The following is an 11,476-nucleotide window of genomic DNA, read 5'->3' on the forward strand; positions in this document are numbered from 1 at the left end:
TTAATGATGCTTTTAGGTTTTTGTTTTCATTGTTGTATTTCTATTGTTGGAAATACAGTTGTTATTGAGAGCACTGTGAAAAAGGCAAAAAGGAATAGTAGTGAAATAAGTTATCTCTCAAGATGGTAGTTTATTCTTCTCCAAAAATATCACTAAAATTGAGAACTCACTGAATTTTCATTTCAACTAAAGCAAAATATGGGGCTACGTATTAGACCATTAGTTCCACTTCATGAAATACATCTATCTCTGCTATTAAATAATGAAGAATCTATATGTATCCACTATATGTATTTTTCAATATCCATTTTACTTACATTGTGGATAAATGTAAACACATAGAGCCACTCAGTTTTGAACACACGTAATCCTCCACCCGAACATATGCACTTCGAAGCCCAAATTTGAGTTTATTAGCCCAAAAGGCCAATTTGCCCAGAAGGTCTATTAATTTTGTTTTGGCATTTTGGGATGGTTCAATACGAACGACGTTTCACTTTCCAAATTGTTGCCACCAAATATTAGAACCTTGCGTTATATTTGAAGAAATTAAAGAATGAAGAATTTGCAGGAATGTATGTATGTTTCTCGCACTGTGAAAACACAACGGTACTTAGAGACATCAAATTCTGAATAACGCAGTCCTCTACTCGAATATGGACATCTGGAAGCCCAAATTTTGAATTTGTTTTATTATCTATTTTATATTTTGTAAAACTTTAACGAATTTTAGATTAACAAACTCAACGATTTCAAAGCGAGCAATGTCAATACTGTACGAATTTTTTTTTTTTTTTTTTAATCTTCAGAGCACGAGACTGTGTTTCGGAAATTCTTAAATATATGCTGTTTTTAAGTATTTTGTGATATTGCTATTGAACGGAATTTTATGACTTAACTGCGAAGAACAGGATATTTAATAATAAAGGTAACACACAAAACGTTAAAAAAACGCGTCTTCGGTCGTAATATAAAATTTAAATGCTTTAAAATTTTTTTTTCTTTCATATTTTGTGCAAACTTAATGGAACGTTGATTAACAAACTTATCCATCTAAAAGCAATGTATTGCCACTCGGCAAAAATGTTTTTATTTCAAATTTAATCAACAAACTCAATAAATAAATATATAGCCACTGCTCAAAATAAAATATTAACAAATTTCACAGACCCTGTGCGCTGCCATTCATTAAAGCGTAAGGTGTTAAGTTTTCTTTTAACATCTAATCTCTTTGCTGCTTGTTAACAAAAAAAAATTTGAAAGAAATAAACACAATTTTTCATCTCAATTATTATTAATTACGAGTTGAACCCGTGAAATGACACAAGCTGGACTCATTAAAAAAAAAATTGCATAATTGATCTTTTTCATAGTAACTACAAGTATTTAAAGGTACTGAAACGGCTACTAAAAGAAGCAGAAAAAGGAATTGATTGGTTGATTAGCTTGTAGAGGTTATTTCGAAGCAGGAGTGATGAAAAATGAGCCACACCTTCGCCGGGAATCGAACCACGCAACTCTGGAATACGCACCGAGTGCTGACTACTACACTACGAAGGCATGCTAAAAAGGCGGGAGAAATACCTTCTATACTCCCCCTTTTAAAGGGCGACTGGGGTTTTTAGGAGGCCCAATCGCTAGATCCTGTTTGTGGAAAATCATCACCCACCATCCTTTTAGTTCGCCATTGTAGAGACATTAGGTATTTTTTGGAAGCAGGAGAAATGAAAAATATGCAACGCCCTCGCCGGGAATCGAACCGCGGACCTCTGGAATACGCGCCCAGCGTGCAGACCACCCCACCACGAATGCATGCCAAAAATGTGGGAGAAATACCTTATAGAACTACAAAACTCTCAGATACAGCTCGCGCAACTGTTCTAATTTTATAGTAAAAGGCTTGCCACTCACATCTACATGAATTTTGTAATCGGGGAACGGAACCTCGTAGAGAAAAGAGGGCAGAAAGAAAAGATGCAAATTAAATAATAATTGGTTAGTGAAACTTAAACATAAATGTCACTACCTATTCTCTGGAAACTGAACCTGGACCAAATGATGAGAATTCCGCTATTTTAACTGCTCGACCACTGGCAGGCCGTTAGAAAAAAGTGGGACAACCTGGATGATGAAAGGGTGGATAAGGCCACTGATAACAGTTAGTTCTCCTATATTTTGACTTCAGGTGAGCCATCTAACATAACAAGTCAGACACAATAATCTAACATAACAGTTATAACCCAGACTATGGCCTGCGAACACTATCAATCTGGCTCGCTTTCTTAGGTTCTTAAATAATTTTATAGAATTTAAAATAAGCAAGGTAACATACGCATTAATTATTTTATATAACAACCAATCTGTAACTACATTGTGTGTCATGTGCGTTATCTATAAAGCATATTATCAGCATTATACAAACGTTTCTAAATTTACAATATAGGAAATATAATGACACTACATCAAAAAATTTGTCACTGTAGTTTTTCCGAGAATAAAGGTTTCATGTGTTATGTTTACCGACTTTCATAATAGTATTCTACGTTTGTTGATAGAAATTTTCAGTAACGTTTTTGCTTAAAAATTAATTTTTGTTCTGCATATGATGTAATTTATTTCAATTTTGGAGATTCCTCCCCCTACAGAACTTGTCCAAAATTTGAAATACCTATCAGTCAAAGTTTTCATATGATTAAAATGTAAACAAACTGCGCTGATAAATTGTTACAAGGGGGAAGATACACGTAAAAGTAAAGTTACATTACAAACAGAAGAAATATTCTGTTTCTTTGATATTCTTTGACAAAAAACATTTATGCAGTTTTGAGAAATTTATGTTAGGTAATACTGCATGAAAGTCTAGAAACAAGTTTCAAACGTAAAAGTCTTGCTGCCTTGCTTAAAAATGTGTATGTTCACATCACCGTGGTATAATATACTAACTAAGTCTTGGCTCTTGAAGCCTTGTGAAAAAGTCTAAGCTTTCCTCAGGCTAAAACGAGCCGACCAGCGGCCGAGCGGTAAAGTCGCTGAACACTGGTAGTTCGGTCCGAGGTTCGAATTCCGCGAACGGGCTGGCTGCATGGGTGTTTTCGTGGTTTTTCCCATGTGTAACGTATATACGAGCCAGTTTCCTTTAGAAAGTCCTCCACGAAGGCATCCCTCCCCTTAGGCAGATAGCCCTAGTGTGCTTTGCCGTAATCTCAATAAACCAAACCAAACCAAGCTTAACGAAGGTACCCCTTGCGAGGAATATAATGAATTCTGCGCAGCTATAAACTACTTTAATTCACTGATTCATGGAATTTTTCTAAAATTGATCTTAAACTGCATACCTTCTTCCATAATTCTTGAGCTTTATGGGCGAAAAAATATTTTACTTTATGGTGAATATGAGGCCTTTCAATTTAAAAGTCATTTTATACTGATTTCTCTCGCATCCAAAATTTGTCCTCTGCATGACTTCAAAGAAAATTAAAACTTTATAAAAGCATATATATATAATAGTTTCTTGTATACACGATGCTGTTGCAGAAACACTGCCTCACAGAGAAAACGTTACGTAACGAAAGAATGATTAGAAACAAACCAACATAGATAGGTAACCAAATTCTTAACAAGTGATTTAATTTTTAAAAAATGCGCGTTTTATTATGCAGCTGCTTTCCGCGCAAACGACTACGAATAATGTAAAATATATTGATGCAAAATTTTATTTTATTTATGAAATTTTTATTTTTATTTTATGAGATCAATGAATTTCATTTAGTCAAAATCGAAACGATCTTGCGTAAAACATATCGGAAAACAGTTTTACGCAGTACTTACAACAATGCGTGTTTACTAGTTGACTGTGTAAGATCTAACCTTCTTAGCTATCATACAGTAACGTGATCTTACGAGAGAACCTGGCGATTTCTCTCACAGGCATAAAAGAATACCAGCACAGAAGAAAGGTAAAATAACCCTTTAATTATTCGTCAAAATCTGAGCACAAATGCATGAACTTCGTGCTTACAGTAACACCGACGACTTTCGGTTGAGCTTAAAAGTAGTTGCACAAAAATTTTCAACGACAAAGTGTAGCATTGAACTCAATTTAAGGCTAAATAGGCTGACTCAACAACCTACCCTGCGATGTACTTTTTAAATGCCAGAGGCTATCAGAAACTCAGCGTAACAGCAAGGACAAACTAGTAACGTGCGTTGGCTAGGTGGTGTATTGGTGTATTTAATTATAGCAAAGTACACTAGGGCTATCTGCCTAAGGGGAGGGATGCCTTCGTGGAGGACTTTCTAAGGGAAACGGGCTCGTATACACGTCACACATGGGGAAACCACGAAAACACCCATGCAGCCAGCCCGTTTGCGGCGCTGACTAGGAAAATCACCTTCTGAATAAACTGCATGATTCATCCTACTTTACAGCCACTTCACTTAACTTTAAATTTGCATCCGGGCGAAGAAATGCGAGGGAAAATGAGAGGTTGAGGAAAGATACCAAACTTAAAATAATTTGTTATGCAAAGTAATAGAAACCCTACAACTGATGTATGATAATTTAAGAAACGGATCTTTACAGTCACATATAAAAAATGAAGAAATTAAATATTAAAGAGATAAATTAATGTTATGATAAGAAGCTTGTTCTAGAAATTACCGTGGCTTAAAAGTCTAACTTCAGTTTACTGCTTCATAACACATAACGACATTCAGCAAATCTGAGTCAAATTTTTATTTCAGTTTAGATTTTTAAAATGTATAAATTTATTACAGGTAACTGAGACATTTGAAACAGGGAAGGAATCGCTAATTTCACTAAGTATATAACATGAATTAAACTTTAATTAGATAAGCTGTTGTAAATTTAGTTTCTAAACAAGACAAAAAAGCACAAAAATCATGGCTTTGTCTTCATTAAAATAGGATTTTAGTAAAAAATTCATCGGAGAAGAATAAGGTATGTGATGATCGAAGTCTGTTTAATAAATAAATGCAAATTTACAAAAATGACTTTCATATTTTAAAACTAATAAATTGAAACATTTGTAGTAGTATTTTATAAATCTGATGTAAAGCATATTTATAATATTTAAACATTTATTAAACATTTAGCAACAAAAAAAGGAGAGCTAAATTTAATTTGCTGCATTTTCAAAATTTTTTCTCTTTAAAACAACTTAAAATAACACCAATGGATGAAAGAATGTATTTTGCTGTTCGATATACCTCACTGATCATTTCGATAGCTAGATAGCCAATGCGTACGGTTTCCTTTCATGCTCGGATTCATTATTTTTAAACTAACGTAGACAAACAATAAAAAATAACTATAAAAAGTTCACATTAAACTGTTACAAAGTATCAAAGATGATAACTACTAACTGAAGCTTATAATCTCTTAATATACCTCTTAAACTTACGATTGGTTGCTGACTGAATGAAATGATGCGTCATCTGGGAGTATAGTATGCTAGAATTGGCAATTAAATTTTGTTCGCAGGGGGAAAATAAATATATAAATTCATACCCAAAATATATAAATTCATACCCAAAATATTTATATAAAAAAGTCATACCCAAAATATAGCCATTCAAAGCTGTAGCAGATAAGAGAAAGTTTATATTATGTAAATGTATTCAAACAAAGATTACCTAAAAATACATTTAATTTAACAGTCTACTAACGAGCCCGGCTGCAATAAGTGCGAGACTCGACTGAATTTTTTTTTGGCGGGGTCCTCTATATATATTTAACATTTAAATAAAATGCAAATTCTATACATATATAAATCAATTGTCATCTTTATATATATAAGCGGCTAAAGTGTGTGTCGCTGATAGTTTATTGTTGCCACTCGAAAAAATGAGCGCGGAAATTAACGTTTCCGCAGTTTTAAATTAATATCTCGGCTAATTAAAGTCGTACGAAGATGAGAACGGTATCGATGGATTCGGAGAATTTTTTTGAATCCGAGGATACGCGTCTCGAATTTCAATTCGGCGCCATTCCATAGATATTCGAGAAAAAAGAATTTGGCACGTAGCGAAATCCCTCTAATAGGAAAAACCCAAGAAAGAAAGTGGAGAATATAAAGAAAACGTAAGAGAAAATTAGTTTTTAATTAATATCTCGGCTAATTAAAGTCCCACGCTCACTGGAATTGTTAAATATATTCGGAGAGAAAATAACAAGTGTGGAAATTCCGTTGTTCTGTCATTTTCCGATAAATATTTGAACATTTTAAACAGATTTTCAAAACCTTCTGATGGAAGGATAGATTTTAATGATACCATTTCTTCAACTAACATTTTTTCATCTATAACAGCTTTCTTCCTTCCAGCTTCGAACTTAAAATAAATATATTTTTAATTATTTAAAATTTATCCTTTTTCGTCAAAACAATTTTCTTAAATTTCAAAAAATTACTGTTTGTTAATTTTGGTGATGATGCGGGGCAACTTCAAGTGCGGGGCCCGATTTGGGCTCAATCGCTCCAATTGCCTTAAATCCGAGACTGTCTACTAAGAGAGCAAGCACAATACATTCTAAACACTTTTTCTAATGTCTACTACATTAAAGTGTCACTAGATGGCAGCACTAGAAATACAGCGAATTTTAAAGATGGACATTTTTTTAAAATTACGATAACAGTGAAATGAATAAAATGAGATGACATTATCTTCAAGATGAAAATTCATTTAAAATATAATTTTCGTAATAAATTCAATTTTTTTCATAGCATTTCGATTAATTTCGCGCGTTCAGATGCTCTCAAGTCTTTAATCTATTCTTTGAAACTAAAAATGTCTATTACATTTATGCATTAAGAAATATATTCTAAATTCCATTTGTAGCAAAGGGACCAGCAATAATTTTGAATTCTGATCATTGTTTAAGAGGGCAATTACATGAAACCATTTTATTTTTGATGACATCGGTATAATTTTCAACACCTAAAGCTATTTCCACTGAGAATTAAACGAGATCTTTTATATGAAAGCTAGTTTACACCCTTGGATAGATAACAGATATCTGCAATTAAGTTCGTGTTATCAGATGAACTGCTTTACATATTGTGCCAAATTTCGTATAAACTTTATTATTGAACTTCTTTGCATTGCAATGTTTTACATTTTCAAAATGTCATTATTTTTTCTACTAAATACATTGTAAAGTTGCTGTAGTTTTTAAATTCTGTCATTCATTATGCGATTTATTGCATTATCGTTTTCAGAAATAAACTAAAGAAACTATGAAATTATTTTTGTTCAGTAACAGTGAAAAAAAAAAAGAAAGATTTAAGAAAACTTCACATTCGCTTAATATTATCGTATTAATTTTTAAGGATTTGTCAAAAAAGTGCAAATAAACCACACAAAAAATTTGGGGGGGGGAGCATCAGAGCGTAGAAATAAAAAACATTATAAAAAGATATTCTCCAAAGATGGTGATACTTCTTCCAGAATGGAAGTGTTCTCTGTTAATGATATTTAATGTTACTTCTCTGTTATGATGAATCAAAAAAATTCAGTCCCTCCAGCGGCCGAATGGTAAAATCTTTGAATTCTGATTCCAACCTGCGATCGATTTTAAGCGAAAGGGCTGCTGGCTACATGAGCATTTTTGTGGTTTCATATACATAACATGTATCCGAGCCAGATTCCCTTTGAAAGTTCTCCACGAAGGCAATCCATCTCTTAGGCAGATAACCCTAGTATGTTTTGCCATAATCAGTCAAACCAAACCAAACGAATCAGAAAATGTAACGCATATTATTTAGCGTTAGTTTACTGTACCTGCAACCGTTAATTGATACTTTAATCAGCACGTAATTCTGATGGTTATAAAAGTAAAACAATATATTATTTTGTTTTAATTTTTAAATTGTTAGAACATTAACCTATTTTTGTATCTTGTATTTGCCCATTTCTTAATGCTATATGAATTTCCATTGCATGGTCCATTTTAGAAACCTAACGATCTTGTGCGATCTACTTCAACTATTGTACTATCTACCTAACTACTATACTGTTTACCTCAACTATCTGCAACTACTCCGATCTTCATTTTATTTTTTTTTTTTATCGACGGACATTACCCAGCTAGCACTGCAACGCTCAAAGACGTTTCAATGCAAGTGTTTCTCGAGCACGTCAAGAAAACGTTTTAAATCCCGTTTTTATGTTACATTTCTAAAATTGGCAATAGCTCGTACAATACAAGTGTCAGTAGCACTTTTATATAACGATGTAACGTATAAAGATAGTTCTACTGAGACATTCTTAAAATCACTTCTATACATGCAGTTCTATAATTAATTACAGTTCTATAATTAATTACAGTTCTATAATGTGCTGAAGAACGTTAGATACTGCAGTGTCAATGTTTACTACAGATACTACACTGTCATATAACTCGCGAAGAACATTCTATAAACATTCTATAAAAAGGCCTGTACATTTCTACAAGAAAATTCCGCAATTCGTTTGTGTTAAATACTGCCACTAGCAACACTTTTGCTAACACATAAAAAATATATTACAAAAGAACAAATAAAAGTCACAGGTATATTTTCATAGAACAGTTTTTGCCTTTTTTAATCTACTTATGTACGATTTTCGTAAATTTCTCTCAGGAATACATTTTGAAACAAACACGTAACAAATGTAATATATTATCTGAAAAACACGTAATGCATTATCTAAAATATTTAATCTCGCTATTAAATGAAAAGAATGAAAACTAAGCTTATAGAAAGCAACTTTATTAATCGGAAAAGGAGATATAAGCTGTTTCTTCCGCCTTCTTAACATACCTTCGTAGTGTAGTGGTCAGCACTCTCAACGCGTATTCGAGAGGTCCGTAGTTCGAGTCCCGGCGGCCATATAAGCATTCTGTACCGTGCCACACGCATAGGAAAAAATCGATGCTTGTGATTGGACATATTTTCCGATGACATCATTTTCTCTGGGGGTGTTTAAGTTTAGAGGATTTCTTACGGTGTTTCAAAATATTCTAAGATCTATAAATCGACATCAATCACTTTTAAAATGTAACTTTTAATATGTACAATATTTACAGATCATAGATCAAAACATGGTGGTTCAGTTGACAAACAAATCTATATGCTTTCATAATAGAAAATCGAAATCAAATAGGAACCGAAGTGTTCCTAATCAAACAGCGTGCGAAGTATCAACATCCATCTATCGAACTGCCGGTGGAGAGTGTATGGAAATTCAAAAGGCACGTCGCGTCGCGTTAACATGCAACGTTAACGCCATCTATCAATTAATCAAAATAATTTCCATATACGGCTTTTGTTTTCGTTCAATGAAGTGCATGAGTGACACGGAAATGTTAAAATTATCGTTAGTTTTCTTTTAACAATAATGCCAGACGAAAACATTTACTTGCAGCGTTTTGCAGATGGCTTCCTTTTTCATGTAATAATAAAATTACAAAATCCTTTAAAAATGCTGTTAATACCAGACGCAAACTTAAGAGCTTAGATTATATAAATAGCAAGTTCTAGAATTTAAATAGCAAATTCTAGAATTTAATACAAAAACCAAAACACATTGGATTACCCGACGATTTCGACCTAACTGTAAAGGCAGTGTGCTCGTAAGTGTATTATTATTGCAATTTTGTCGCGTTCGTTTTCTTTCACATTGCAGAAAATATTTCCTTTACAACTGCATATGTTATTTCCATGTCAGTTTCCATGCCTTTCCCATTCCTAATATTCTGTTGCCTTGAATGAAAGAAAAAAGTACACTTAGTATTGTCGCTGAATTTAACACATATGTATCAAGAAAGGAGCTTCCTTTTCTGTTAAAACACTATTTTTACACAAAAGTACGAAAGATATTGCACATTAAAAATGAACAATATTCATAAAGTAATATCATTCAATTTAAACATATGTATCTTTATTTCTCTAACCAAATCTATAGTAGTCTAACTTCAAAAATAAATTTTACTCTTCCTGACTAACTACAACTTGAGTGAATTTACTGTGTATTATGTTAACTCACAACATTTTTGCTAGCTGAGAAAACTGAATTGTCTCGTATTTTCGGAGATTCCATCTGCAGAGAATGGGTATATAATGAGTATGAAGTAATGAATTAATAATCACCCCACGTTTATTATGAACGGTTTTAAATTAGGAATACATTTATTAAAAATCTCTGCACTTAATATTAATACACATTTACGGATTTAGCACACTAGAAGAAATAATACTTTTTCTCTCTAGGGTAAAAATTCAATACAATTTTTAAATTTAATTCGCCACACTACAATGCCGTAAGAAGTGTAATCTCGTGGCATCAAAAATGCAGCGCACGTCATTGACAGTAATAATCTTTTCGATACTGCTATCAAAATGTAAACAAATGGTATGGAGATGTACTCTCGAGTCAAAGCAAAAGCTTCCTAAGCGTAGAGGAAATGATCTCATCGGAAGCCATACCCAATCCCGAGAATATATTTTTCCCTATGAGCGTGATGCGGTACAGAATGCTTATATGCGTCCCGGCGAGGGCATTGCTCATTTTTCATGCCTCTTGCTTCCAAATAACCTAATGTCTCTAAAGTGGCGCCTGAACTAAAAGGTGGTGAATGATGTTTCTTCACCACCATTATTTGGCGATTGGGTCTCCTAATCCCCAGTAGCCCTTTAAAAGGGGGAGTATGTAAGATATTTCTTTTGCCTTCTTAGCATACCTTCGCGGTGTGGTGGTCGGCACGCTCGACGCGAATTCGAGATGTCCGTGGTTCGATTCCCGGCAAAGGCAATGCTCATTTTTCATCTGCCTTGCTTCCCCCCTCCGGTGTTCGACGTAGAGAACTCTGGCAAACATATTTCATATCTTTTGTCTTCATTTCTTTAATAGTTTTACGGAAAAAATCTACTGTTCCTTCATCGGTTACTTGCCTTTCCTTCTGCGAGACATCTTATACCGGTGACATCTAGGCTTCATAATTCCGTCAAATCTAAATTAGCCGCATATACAATACTCTCCAAAAATTTTGAGTAATTTCTTTGTTTACCCCGAAGCATCAATCCAAGTTTTGTTTTAATAGCTGCCAAGTTATTATCAATTGGCTCAATTCTCCCCTTCAGTAATGGGCCAAGATAATCTGCACCTATTAATAAACCTATTTCAGGCACATATTCTCCTTTATCACTTAAACATATATTTTTCTTTTTCAAAATTGGATAAATATCAGTATCCTCTACATGTGGAATTGTACCACAGATCATCTTTTTATCCAAAACTGAAATAGTGTACTTGAAATTTGAGCACAAGCTTTGTAATGTAACATTATAGGCATTGTGGGACTCTTGTTTAGTTTCACTGTCCACCAAAAAGTCCATGTTTCATCATTCCTTGATTTACAGGATTCAATCTTAATTTCTCCGTAATATCTTTTCTGAAGTTCTCAATCCATTAACTCCCG

Source organism: Stegodyphus dumicola, chromosome 3 (assembly GCF_044657685.1).
Source record: "Stegodyphus dumicola isolate Sdum_Otavi_A_Nest chromosome 3, ASM4465768v1".
NCBI classification, from domain to species: Eukaryota; Metazoa; Arthropoda; class Arachnida; order Araneae; family Eresidae; genus Stegodyphus; species Stegodyphus dumicola.